Source organism: Rhinopithecus bieti, unplaced genomic scaffold, assembly GCF_001698545.2.
Source record: "Rhinopithecus bieti isolate Rb0 unplaced genomic scaffold, ASM169854v2 scaffold_2723, whole genome shotgun sequence".
In the NCBI taxonomy this organism is placed as follows: Eukaryota; Metazoa; Chordata; class Mammalia; order Primates; family Cercopithecidae; genus Rhinopithecus; species Rhinopithecus bieti.
The window spans coordinates 3175692-3188920 of record NW_016804119.1 but is presented as its reverse complement, the minus strand read 5'-3'; positions in this window follow the sequence as shown (position 1 = coordinate 3188920).

Below are 13229 nucleotides of genomic sequence, written 5' to 3'. Positions count from 1 at the left end.
ACATTATGCCATGCGAAATGTGCTAGACACAGAAAGACAAATCCTGCATGCGTTTACTTACATGTGCAATCTACAAACATCAAAATCACAGTAACAGAGTAGAAGGGTGGTTTCCAGGGCTGACGGTCTATCCTATGCCTGTCCCACCATTGTATTTTGGAAGCAAATAACTTCTTTGGCTTCACAGTTACACAGCTGGACAGAAATTTTGCCTCAGGATGAACCACACTTTGAGTCTCAACCATATGTGATTCAGATAATATTTGGGTGATATTTGGGCCTTAGAGTTTGATACTGAAATGGATTAAGACTTTTGAAATGGCCCGGGAGCAGTGGCTCTGGCCTGTAATCCCAGCTCTTTGGGAGGCCAAAGTGGAAGGATTGCTTGAGCTCAAGAGTTCAAGACCAACCTGGGGCAACATAGACCCTTGTCTCTACAAAAAATAGAAAAATCAGCCAGGCATGGTGGCTCACGCCTATAGTCACAGCTACTTGGGAGGCTGAGGTGGGAGGATCTTTTGAGCCCAAGGGGTCAAGGCTGCAATGAGTTGTCATTGCACCACTGAACTGCTGCCTGGGCAAGAGAGTGAGATTTTGTCTCAAAAAATAATAATAATAAGACTTTTGAGATGTTAGGATGGGGGTGAAGGGATCTTGCATGTGAGAAGGACATGAATTTTGGGAGTCCAGAGTACAGAATGTTATGAGCTGAATCATGTCCCTAAAAAATCATTGTCAGCCGGGCACGGTGGCTCACGCCTGTAATCCCAGCACTTTGGGAGTCCAAGGCGGGCGGATCATGAGGTCAGATCGAGACCATCCTAGCTAACACGATGAAACCCCGTTTTTACTAAAGATGCAAAAAATTAGCCAGGCGTGGTGGCAGGCACCTGTGGTCCCAGCTGCTTGGGAGGCTGAAGCAGGAGAATGGCATGAACCTGGGAGGTGGAGCTTGCAGTGAGCCGAGATCGAACCGCTGCACTCCAGCCTGGGTGACAGAGCGAGACTCCGTCTCAAAACATAAAATAAAATAAAATAAATCATTGTCTTTAAGTTCTAGCACCCAGTACCTCAGAATATGACTGTGTTTTGACATAGGGCATTTAGAGGTTATTAAGTGAAACTAAGCTTGTTAGAATGGGCTCTGATGCAATTTGACTGATGTCCTGATGAGAGGAAATTTGCATGGAAGGAGATTACAGCCTCACGCCTGTAATCCCAGCACTTTGGGAAGTCGAAGTGGGTGGATCACTTGAGCTCAGGAGTTTGAGACCAGCCTGGCCAACATGGTGAAACCCCATCTCTACTACAAATACAAAAATTAGCCAGGCATGGTGGCGCATGCCTTTAGTGCCAGCTACTCAGGAGGCTGAGGCAAGAGAATTGCTTGAACCTGGGAGGTGGAGGTTGCAGTGAGCTGAGATCATGCCACTGCATTCCAGCCTGGGCGACAGAGCCAGACTCCATCTGAAAAAAAAAAAAAAAAAAGAAAAGAAAAGAAAAGAAAAGAAGTAGTATTCCAGCTGCTTCCAGATCTCCTTGCTGACAGGAAAGTGTATGAGAAGGGTGGATACTGGCATAGAAGTTTGGGGGGCCCAGCTGTATTGGAGGTGACTGGCATCTGGAGGACTAAAAGCTTGCTGAGATTTTTGGACCACAGAAAGTAAACCCCATAACTTCCAACAGCTTTTGCAACTGTTGCCATTCCAAACGTTGGATTTCAGTTGTGAGAGACTCTTCCTCATTTTGGGCTCTAGGAAGAGAAGCTTCATAGACCCTCAATGGATAGAGATATTGGAGGGAGTGGAATGAAGGAACGAAGGTGGGTCTGGGGCTACACTGGAGTTTGATGTAGAAGCTATGACAGCATCAGTATTCCAAGCAAGAGCTGGGGCTGGAGTTTGGAGTAAAGGCAGAGCTGGGGTTGTGAGACTTTGGGGCGTCATTTAGCCTGTATAGGACTAGAGAGGAGCATTAGATATTAAATAAGTCAAAGAGAGAGGCTGGGCACAGTGGCCTGTAGTCCCAGTACTTTGGGAGGTCACGACAGGCAGATCATCTGAGGTCAGGAGTTCGAGACCAGCCTGGCCAACATGGTGAAACCCTGTCTCTACGAAAAATACAAAAATTAGCTGGACGTGGTGGTGGGCGCCTGTAATTTTAGCTACTTGGGAGGCTGAGACAGGAGAATCACTGAACCTGAGAGGCGGAGGTTGCAGTGAGCTGAGATCACGCCACTGTATTCCAGCCTGGGCCACAGAGCGGAACTCCATCTCAAAAAAAAGGAGGACAAAGAGAGACATCAGTGGGGAAGAGTTACCAGAGACTAGGACAGTAGCCACCAAATATTTGCTATGCAGAGACAAGAGACCCCTAAAGTTCTGCTAGTCATAGTTTCCAGGATCTCAGGATCTGGGAGTTACTGACGACTGGTCAATTGTTCTGGTCCTCCTAGAGTTTTCTAGAAAGATTGGTGGCTGGAATGTCCTGGTTGCTAAGTGACTCTATTCCCAGAACTCACATCCCCTCAGTTGTTTAATAAATAATGCATCTTTCTGTTGACAGTTGTTGTAATATCTCAGTTCTTGTCTTCTTCGTTTAAAATAATTTAAGCAAGAGATACACAGCAAAAGAGGTGAGCATAATTGGTTGCAAAGGAAAAATAATATTTTGAAAGTTAAGGGCAGAATAGACAGAACACTCTGAGAGAGAGAGAAATCAGGGCAGGCTGCTCATAAGGGTGAAACAGCACAGATTGGCACAAAGGGAGTCTTACGTGATTATTCACAAGGACATGGGAAGAGGTGTTACTAGTAAGCATGTTCTGGGTGGTCCTCTGGGTGCACATGAGCAGCAGCTGTACATGCCTGTAAATACGTCACATGTCTCATTAGCATCTTAAATCTACATGGAATTGTAATCCTCAGCATTGGAGGTGGGGACTGGGGTCTGGTGGCAGGCGATTGGATCATGGTGGCGGTAGATTTCTTATGAATGGTTTAATACCATTCCCTTGGTGGTATTCTCGTGATAGTGAGTTCTTGTGAGTTCTGGCTGTTTAAAAGTGTGTGGCAGCTGGGCACGATGGCTCACACCTATAATCCCAGCACTTTGGGAGGCCGAGGCAGGAGGATCACCTGAGGTCAGGAGTTCAAGACTAGCCTGACCAACATGGTGAAACCCCATCTCTACTAAAAATAGAAAAATTAGCCAGGCATGGTGTCACGCACTTGTAATCTCAGCTACTTGGGAGGTTGAGGCAGGAGAACTGCTTGAACCCGGGAGGTGGAGGTTGCAGTGAGTCAAGATCATGCCACACTGCACTCCAGCCTAGACGAAAAAGCGAGACTCTGTCTCAAAAACAAACAAACAAACAAGTGTGTAGCATCTCCTCATTCTCTGTCTTCCTCCTGTCTGGGCATGTGAAGTGCCTGCTTCGCCTTCACCTTCTGCCATAATTGTAAGTTTCCTGAGGCCTCTGCAGAAGCCAAGTAGATTCCAGCATTTCCTGTACAGCCTGCAGAGTCATGAGCCAATTAAACCTCTTTTCTTTATAAATTACCCAGTCTCAGGTATTTTTTTATGGCAATGTGAGAACGAACTAATATACTGGCACTATAGTCATGTGCCACCACACCTGGCTAATTTTCAAATTTTTTATAGAGACAGGGTTTCACATTCTTGCCCATGCTGGTCTTGAACTCCTGGGCTCAAGTAAGCCTCCTGCCTTGGCCGCCCAAACTGTAAAGTAGATAAAATTTTTAAAAAATATATTTTCCTTTCAGATGAGTAGGTAATTAAGTAAGAAAGAAATATAAATTTCAAAAAGGGTCGGGCGTGGTGGCTCTTAATCCCAGCACTCTGGGAGGCTGAGGTGGGTAGATCACCCGAGGTCAGGAGTTCAAAACCAGACTGGCCGACTTGGTGAAACCCTGTCTCTACCAAAAATACAAAAATCAGGCAGGCCCGGTGGTGGGCGCCTGTAATCCCATCTACTCAGAAGACTGGGGCAGGAGAATCCCTTGAACCCAGGAGGCGGAGGTTGCAGTGAACCGAGGTGGTACCACTGCACTCTAGCCTGGGCGACAGAGCAATACTCCATCTCAATAAATAAATAAGCAATATTTTTCCTTCCTTGAGAAATTCAAAGAAGGCTGATCAGTATGTGATCCTCAACTGAATTTTCAGTCAGTGGTCCTTTGCTGTGACCTACAGGAGTGTGACATTCTATGGGTGGATTCTTCTCCCTGAGACCAGAACTTCATCTTTCGCATGTGATCAGAGGCTTTTAGAGGCTCCGCATTACTTTTCAGATCAACACCATTACACAAGCTTAGCCTAAAGACAGCTGACATGGGAAGGTATCTTATGAACAAATACTATTGGACGCGGTTCTCTTGCAAGGATCTTGCAGCCCCTTAATAATTTCCTTCAGGACCACTGAAACACTCTAGAATTTTTCCTAGATCTGTCTTCCATACATACATAGACTGGAATTTTTGGACAAAATGTCTGTTTGGGCCGAGCGCAATGGCTCATGCCTGTAATCCCAGTACTTTGGGAGGCCAAGGCAGGGGGATCACTTGAGGTCAGGAGTTAAAGACCAGTCTGGCTAACAAGGTGAAACCCCATCTCTACTTAAAAAAAAAAAAAGGCCGGGCGCAGTGGCTCAAGCCTGTAATCCCAGCACTTTGGGAGGCCGAGACGGGTGGATCACGAGGTCAGGAGATCGAGACCATCCTGGCTAACACGGTGAAACCCCGTCTCTACTAAAAAATACAAAAAACTAGCCGGGCGAGGTGGCGGGCGCCTGTAGTCCCAGCTACTCGGGAGGCTGAGGCAGGAGAACCGCATGAACCCGGGAGGCGGAGCCTGCAGTGAGCCGAGATCCGGCCACTGCACTCCAGCCTGGGCGACAGAGCGAGACTCCGTCTCAAAAAAAAAAAGAAAAAAAAATACAAAAATTAGCCAGGCATGGTGGTGCATACCTGTAATCCCAGGTACTCCAGAGGCTGAGGCAGGAGATTCTCTTGAACCCAGGAGGCAGAGGTGGCAGTGAGCCGAGATTGCACCACTGTACTCCAGCTTGGGTGAACGAGCGAGACTCTGTATCAAAAAAAAAAAAAAAAAAAAAGCTCTGTGTATCACTCTGAGCCCTGCCCAACCTGCACCTCTAGAAGGATGATATTCTCTGAGGAGACCGATCTCGTGTCTCTTTGCACTGATGTTATTGATTTAGCAAAGAAGACAAATAGGCAAATGTCAGTTTATGCTGCTGATGGGATCTTGTGATCTCTTACTTGACTTGGGTCTCTGATTTACTCAGATATTGATAAAAATGTATTCCCCTCTGGATGGCAGAAAAACAAGAGGAGGAGGAGCTCCAGCCCACACAGGAGGTAGAAAGTGGAATCTATGCCACACGGAGTCCAGTTTGAGTTCAGCCACAGGCACCGAGTGTCCTCCAACAAAGAAACAGCTCCCTATTACTTGAGGTGCACTGTTTTTTTTTTCCTTTGAGACGGAGTCTCACTCTTTTGCCCAGACTGGACTGCAGTGGTCCTATCTCGGCTCACTGCAAGCTCCACCTCCCGGGTTCACCCCATTCTCCAGCCTTGGCCTCCCAAGTAGCTGGGACTACAGGCGCCCGCCACCGCATCTGGCTAATTTTTTGTATTTTTAGTAGAGATGGAGTTTCATCATGTTAGCCAGGATGGTAGCCAGGATGGTCTCGATCTCCTGACCTCGTGATCCACCTGCCTCGGCCTCCCAAAGTGCTGGGATTACAGGCGTGAGCCACCGCGCCGGGCCTGAAGTGCACTCTTGTTGGCACTGCTGCCTGGAGCTACTGGACATAGAGAGCATGCATCTCAGACTGGAGTTCTAGGCCTGCATCACAGAGCGACAGAACAGCATAAAGGTTCTTTAGGGTGGAGAAGAGATAAAAAGGAGAAGGTGCTTGAGCCCTGCCCCTCCTCCTACCATCCAGTCTAGCAAACCCCAGCAAACGTCTGAAACCAACCCAATTCCTTCACTGTTCTTTTTCCTTTTTCTTGTGAGACAGGGGTTTACTCTGTTGCTCCGGCTAGAATGCTGTGACATGATCACGGCTCACTGCAGCCTCAACACCTCCAGGCTCAAGTGATCCTCCCACCTTAGCCTGTAAGTAGCTGGGACTCTGGTACTACAGGTGTGTACCACCACACCCAGCTAATTTTTGATTTTTTATAGAGACGGGGTCTTACTATGTTTCCCAGGCTGGTTTCAAACTCCAGGGCTCAAGCTATCTACCCACCACAGCCTCCCAAAGTGCTGGGATTTATAGGTGTGAACCACCATGCCCAGCCCACTGTTCTTTTTTTTAACTCTAAAAAATATATATTTTAGTTTTTTCTCTTTTCTATTTTTTTTTTAGACAGGGTCTTGCTCTGTCACCTAGGCTGGAGTGCAGTGGTATGATCACCACAGCATTGACATCCTGGGCTCAGGCAATTCTCCGACTTCAGCCTCCCAGTAGTTGGGACTACAGGCATGTACCACCACACCTGTTGGGAGCCAAAAAGGCCAAAGGGATCGTGACCAACTCAGTATTCTGCTGGAGGCTAGATGATCAAACAGCAAACTGCTTATCATGAATGCAGGATGCGGGCAAACTCACACTACCCTGCCACCAAAAGGTTTGCTGAGGGCCTTACTCCCTGGCACTGGGCTCCTTGAAGTTATCTATTGTGAAATCTAGCGCCTATTGTTCAAAGAATGCAGTCTCGCAAGCCTGCTGAGAATCAGACTGCAACCCCCCATTGCTCTTGCTAGCTCTCTTTTTTTTTTTTTGAGTTGGAGTCTCGTTCTGTTGGTAGGCTGGAGTGCAGCGGTGTGATCTTGGCTCACTGCAAGCTCTGCCTCCCGGGTTCAAGCAATTGCCTCAGCCTCCCTAGTAGCTGGGACTACAGGTGCACACCACCATGCCTGCCTAATTTTTGTACTTGTATTAGAGACGGGATTTCACCATGTTGTCCAGGATGGTCTCGATCTCTTGACCTCGTGATCCACCCGCCTCGGCCTCTCAAAGTGCTAGGATTACAGGGGTGAGCCACTGCGCCCAGCCTCTCGCTATCTCTTTTGCCTAATAAATACGGAGGGCTATGTAGGAGGGCTGTGTAAACCTCAGAGCCCTTGTCCACTAGGGGCAAAAGACCCCTTCTTCCAAATATACTCTCTTGTCTTTGTTTTTTATTCCTGCGTTCACCCCCCTTTGTTCAGTCCCCCAGTTCCGTGCCAGCTACACACACCCAATTACTTGTTTTGTTGTTTTGTAGAGATGGGGTTCCAATATGTTGCCTAAGCTGGTCTCAAACACCTCGGTTCAAGGGATCCTTCTGCCTCTGTCTCCTAAAGTGCTAGGATTATAGGCATGTGCCACTTGCATGTGGTCCCTTCAATGTTGTCTAAGCCTCTATCTATTCCCCTTCCATCCCCTCATCATATCAAACATACTCTTTGGGCCTGGCACGGTAGCTCAAACCTGTAATCCCAGCACTTTGGGAGAACGAAGGCGGGCAGATCACTTGAGGTCAGGAGTTCGAGACCATCCTGAGCAACATGGTGAACCCCCATCTCGACTAGAAATACAAAAATTAGCTGGGTGTGGTGGCGCCCACCTGTACTCCTAGCTACTCAGGAGGCTGAGGCAGGAGACTCGCTTGAACCTGGGAGACAGAGGTTGTAGTGAGCTGAGATTGCTCCACTGCACTCCAGCTTGGGCAACAGAGTGAGACCCTGTCTTAAATAAGTAAAGAAAACATATTCCTTGGTACAACTTTCTTTATTCAACATGTGACTCAGATCTCATATGGGTCTAGCATCACTCTTAGAGAGCTAGACTTTAACCTCATTGATCCATTGTCCTGAAAGTCCAGCGTTTTCCCACAAATGTTTGCTAATTCTCGGGGATTTATACTCTCACGATCTACCATGTCCTCTATTCAAGCTTTCTTGTAAAACATGTCTTTGCCTTAAATTAACACAGCCTTTCTTTCTAGTAGCCCTCAAAAAAAAAACCACATTCACAGAAAAGCCTCACTTAGCCATTTGGCCTTTATTTATTTTTATTTTGAGACAGGGTCTCACTGTCACCCAGGCTGTGGTGCAGGGGTGGATCCTAGCTCACTACAGCTTCAAACTCCTGGGCTCAAGGGATCCTCCTACCTCAGCCTTCTGAGTAGGTGGGATTACAGATGTATGCCACCGGGCACAGGATCAGGCCTCTGAGCCCAAGCCTGCACGTAGACATCCAGATGAACTGAAGTAACTGAAGAATCATAAAAGAAGTGAAAATGGCCGGTTCCTGCCTTAACTGATGACATTACCTTGTGAAACTCCTTCTCATGGCTCAGAAGCTCCCCCAGTGAGCACCTTGTGACCGCTGCCCCTGCCTGCAAGAGAACAACCCCCTTTGACTGTAATTTTCCACTACCTACACAAATCCTATACAACGGCCCCAACCCACCTCCCTTCGCTGACTCTTTTTGGACTCAGTCCGCCTGTACTGGGGTGATTAAAAAGCTTTATCGCTCACACAAAGCCTGTTGGTAGTCTCTTCACACGGACGCGTGTGACACCCAGCTATTTTTTGTTTTGTTTTGTTTTCTTTTGTTTTTTGTTTTTGGAGACAGGGTCTTGCTCTGTCACCCAGGCTGGATTACAATGCTGTGATCATAGCTTACTGCAGCCTTAATCTCCTGGGCTCAAGTAATACTCTTGTCTCAGCCTCCTGAGTAGCTGGGAACAAAGGCACACGCCACCATGCCTGGCTAATTTTTGGACTTTTTGTGGAGACGAGGTCTCACCATGTTTCCCAGGCTGTTCTGAAACCCCTGGGTCAAGTGATACTCCTGCCCTGACGTCTCAAAGTGTTGGAATTACAGGCATGAGCCACCACATTGGGCTTTTTTTTTTTTAGACATGGGGTCTCACTATGTTGTCCAGGCTGGCCTCAAACTTCTGGCCACAGTGATCCTCCTGCCTTGGACACCCAAACAGTTAGGATTACAGGTGTGAGCCACCATGCCCAACCCTGGTCTTTATTAAAGACACTGTATGACTGACACACAAGGAAAGAGATGCCATCCAGCTCCATGGGAAACAGTTTCATAATCTTATTGTAATTATTTTTCTTCCAGTCCCTTCCGGGCTGCTCTGCCATTGGGGGCTTGAATCTTTTCCCTTTTACCTATGCAACCCCTTACCCTGCTGTCCTGCTCTTCTCTCTCCTGGTTCCTCTCTCCCTCAACATTTTATATTCTCCATCTATATAGGTCAATTTTCTCCCAAATCTATTCTCCAATTTGTACAGTTCGACTCATTTTGATTTGGAGAATGTGTGAGTCTTCCCTTTAACATAATTGTGTCCCTTGTGAGAGCAGTTAGTTTTATATGGTAATACTATTTTGTTGCATTTTTCTTTTTGTTTTTTGTTCTTTTTTTCCTAGGAGTCTTGGCTCTGCAGGGTTCTTTGAGCTTTTAAAAACTACCTTATTAGGCCGGGTGTGGTGGCTCATGCCTGTAATCCCAGCACTTTGGGAGGCTGAGGTGGGTGGATCACCTGAGGTTGGGAGTTTGAGACCAGCCTGACCAACATGGTGAAACCGCATCTCTACTAAAAATACAAAATCAGCCAGACATGGTCGCACATGCCTGTAATCCCAGCTACTTGGGAGGCTGAGGCAGGAGAATCATCGCTTGAACCAGGAGGCAGAGGTTGCAGTGAGCTGAGATCATGCTATTGCACTCCAGCCTGGGCAACAAGAGCAAAACTCCACCTCAAAAAAGAAAGACAGAGAGAGAGAGAGAGAGAGACACTACTTTATTGAGGTATGATTGACATATAAAAAACTGTAGATATTTAACATATACAACTTCACGTGTTTGGAAGTAAGTATACATCCTTGAAACTATTATCACAACTAATGCCATAAACTTATCAATTGCCTCCAAAAATTCCCTTCAGGTTCATTTCTTTACTCTGCTTTGGTTTTGTTTTTCCTTTTGCGATAACGTAAGATCTTATATAAGACCCACCATTTCAGCAAAGTTTTAAATGTACAACACAAGTATTTGTTCATCACATGCCCTATGTTATACAGTAGATCTCCAGAACTTGTTTATCTTGCAGGACTGAAACTTTGTACACTTTCGTTTTTGTTTTTGTTTTTTTTGCTTTTTGCTTTTTTAATTTCCCCATCTCCATCAGAAATTTTGCACACTTTACCAACAGCTTTTCCTTTCCTCTCACCTCTCAGCCTCTTGCAACCACTATTCTACTTTCTGCTTCTGTGTGTTTGACTATTTTGGATTCCACATATAAATGAAGTCATATGGCTAGGCACGGTGGCTCATGCCCGTAATCCAAGCACTTTGGGAGGCCAAGGCAGGCAGATCACAAGGTCAGGAGTTCAAGACCAGCTTGGTCAACATAGTGAAACCCCATCTCTACTAAAAATACAAAAATAAAATTAGCTGGGCATGGGGGCGGGCGCCTGTAGTCGCTGCTACTCAGGAGGCAGAGGTGGGAGAATGGTGTGAACCCAGGAGGCGGAGCTTGTGGTGAGCTGAGATTGCACCATTGCATTCCAGCCTGGGTGACAGAGTGAGACTCCGTCTCAAAAAACCAAAAAACAAAAAAAAGATGAGATCATACATTATTTGTCTTTCTGTGTCTGCCTTATTTTATTATGCATAATATCCTTTAGTTTCGTCCAACTCTTCACAAATGACAAGATTTCCATTTTTTTCCTTTTTATTTGAGATGCAGTCTTACTCTGTCACCCAGGCTGGAGTGCACTAATGTGAACTTGGCCCACTGCAACCTCCACCTCCCAGGTTCAAGTAATTCTCCTGCAGCAGCCTCCCGAGTAGCTCTGATTACAGGTGCGTACCACCATGCCCGGCTAATTTTTTGTATTTTTTCAGTAGAGACGGGGTTTCACCATGCTGGCCAGGCTGGTCTCGAACTCCTGACCTCATGATCTGCCCACCTCGGCCTCCCAGTGTGCTGGGATTACAGGTGTGAGCCACCACACCCGGCCTGTTTGTGTGTGTGTTTTTTTTTTTTTTTTTTTTTTGATACAGAGTTTTGCTCTTGTCGCCCAGGCTGGAATGCAATGTCTCCATCTCTGCTCGCTGCAACCTCCACCTCCTGGGTTCAAGCGATTCTCCTGCCTCAGCCTCCCAAGCAGCTAGGACTATAGGCACCCGCCACCATGCCCCGCTAATTTTTGTAGTTTTAGTAGAGACAGGGGTTTCACCATGTTGGTCAGGCTGGTTTCGAACTCCTGATCTCAGGTGATCCACCAGCCTCGGCCTCCCAAAGTGCTGGGATTACAGGCATGAGCCACAGCGCCCGGCCAAGAATGTTTGTATAGCAAACAGTTTAGGAAGATAGCAATAGCGAGTCCCCATGGCCAAAGGCAAATTTCTTGCCTAACCACTGTAAAATATATGTATAATAATGATGCCTATGTGTGAAACAAAGGTTGGGGAGGTTTTCCTATAGCCCTCTTAAAAGACTGCTTTATAAACTCAGGATTCCTCACTGTGACACACACTCACTGCATCACACACTCACTATATGCAAAGCATCTGTCCAGACCCTTTCTCATCAGTCCTGTTGGACTTGAAGTGCAAGAGGATTGACGTGAATATCAAGTTTCTGCTTCTTTCCTGTGTTGTCAGTAATAAAGTCTGTTGGACCTGACACCAGAATCTCATGTCTTCTTAAGGCAAACTTGAATTTTTATTTTTTTTTTTTTAGACATAGTCTCTTTATTGCCCAGGCTGGAGTGCGTGGCGCAATCTCGACTCACTGCAACCTCCATCTCCTGGGTTCAAGGGATTCTTATGCCTCTGCCTCCCAAGTAGCTGGGATTACAGGCGTGTGCCACCACGCCCAGTTCATTTTTGTATTTTTAGTAGAGACGAGATTTCACCATGTTGTGGTCTCGAACTTCTGGCCTCAAGTGATCCACCCAACTCAGCCACCCATATAGTGTTGGGATTACAGGCATGAGCCACTGCGCTTGGCCTTATCCTTGAAATTTTAACCAAGTAAGTTGTTAGCTTACAAATAGGTAAAATCTTGAAACTTTCATAATTCTTTTTTTTTGTTTTTTGAGACTGAGTCTTGCTTCATTGCCCAGGCAGGAGTACAGCAGCGAGATCTCGGCCCACTGCAACCTTCGCCTCCAGGGTTCAAGGAATTCTCCTGCCTCAGCCTCCCGAGTAGCTGGGATAACAGGTGTGCACCACCACACCTGGCTAATTTTTGTATCTTTTAGTAGAGACAGGGTTTTACCATGTTAGCTGGGTTGGTCTCAAACTCCTGACCTCCAGTGATCCGCCAGCCTCAGCCTCCCAAAGTGCTGGGATTACAGGCGTGAGCCACCGCCTCCGGCCTCTGAAACTTTCCTAATTCTTTTTTTTTTTTTTTTTTGAGACGGAGTCTCGCTCTGTCACCCAGGCTGGAGTGCAGTGGCGTGATCTTGGCTCACTGCAAGCTCCGCCTCCCGGGTTCACGCCATTCTCCTGCCTCAGCCTCCTGAGTAGCTGGGACTACGGGCATCCGCCACCACGCCTGGCTAATTTTTTGTATTTTTAGTAGAGACGGGGTTTCACTGTGGTCTCGATCTCCTGACCTTGTGATCCGCCCGCCTTGGCCTCCCAAAATGCTGGGATTACAGGCGTGAGCTACCGCGCCCGGCCAAGTTTCTGTTGTTTATAATCTACCCAGTTTATGGTATTTTGTTACAGCAGCCTGAACTAAGACACTTTGTAACTTCCACTTTCCATTCAACATATATCGTCCCCATTCCTCTTATTCCATATACATAGATCTAAGTGGTTTTCATGAATAGTTGTTTAATAATCCATAGTTGGTATGTCCAATATTTTATGCAATAATCTATCAAATAGTGTACTTCCCTATTTTACATATGTAGAAACTGAGAGGCCGGGCACGGTGGCTCAAGCCTGTAATCCCAGCACTTTGGGAGGCCGAGACGGGCGGATCACAAGGTCAGGAGATCGAGACCATCCTGGCTAACACGGTGAAACCCCGTCTCTACTAAAAATACAAAAACTAGCTGGGCGAGGTGGCGGGCGCCTGTAGTCCCAGCTACTCGGGAGGCTGAGGCAGGAGATTTTTTTTTTTTTGGGAGGCGGAGCTTGCAGTGAGC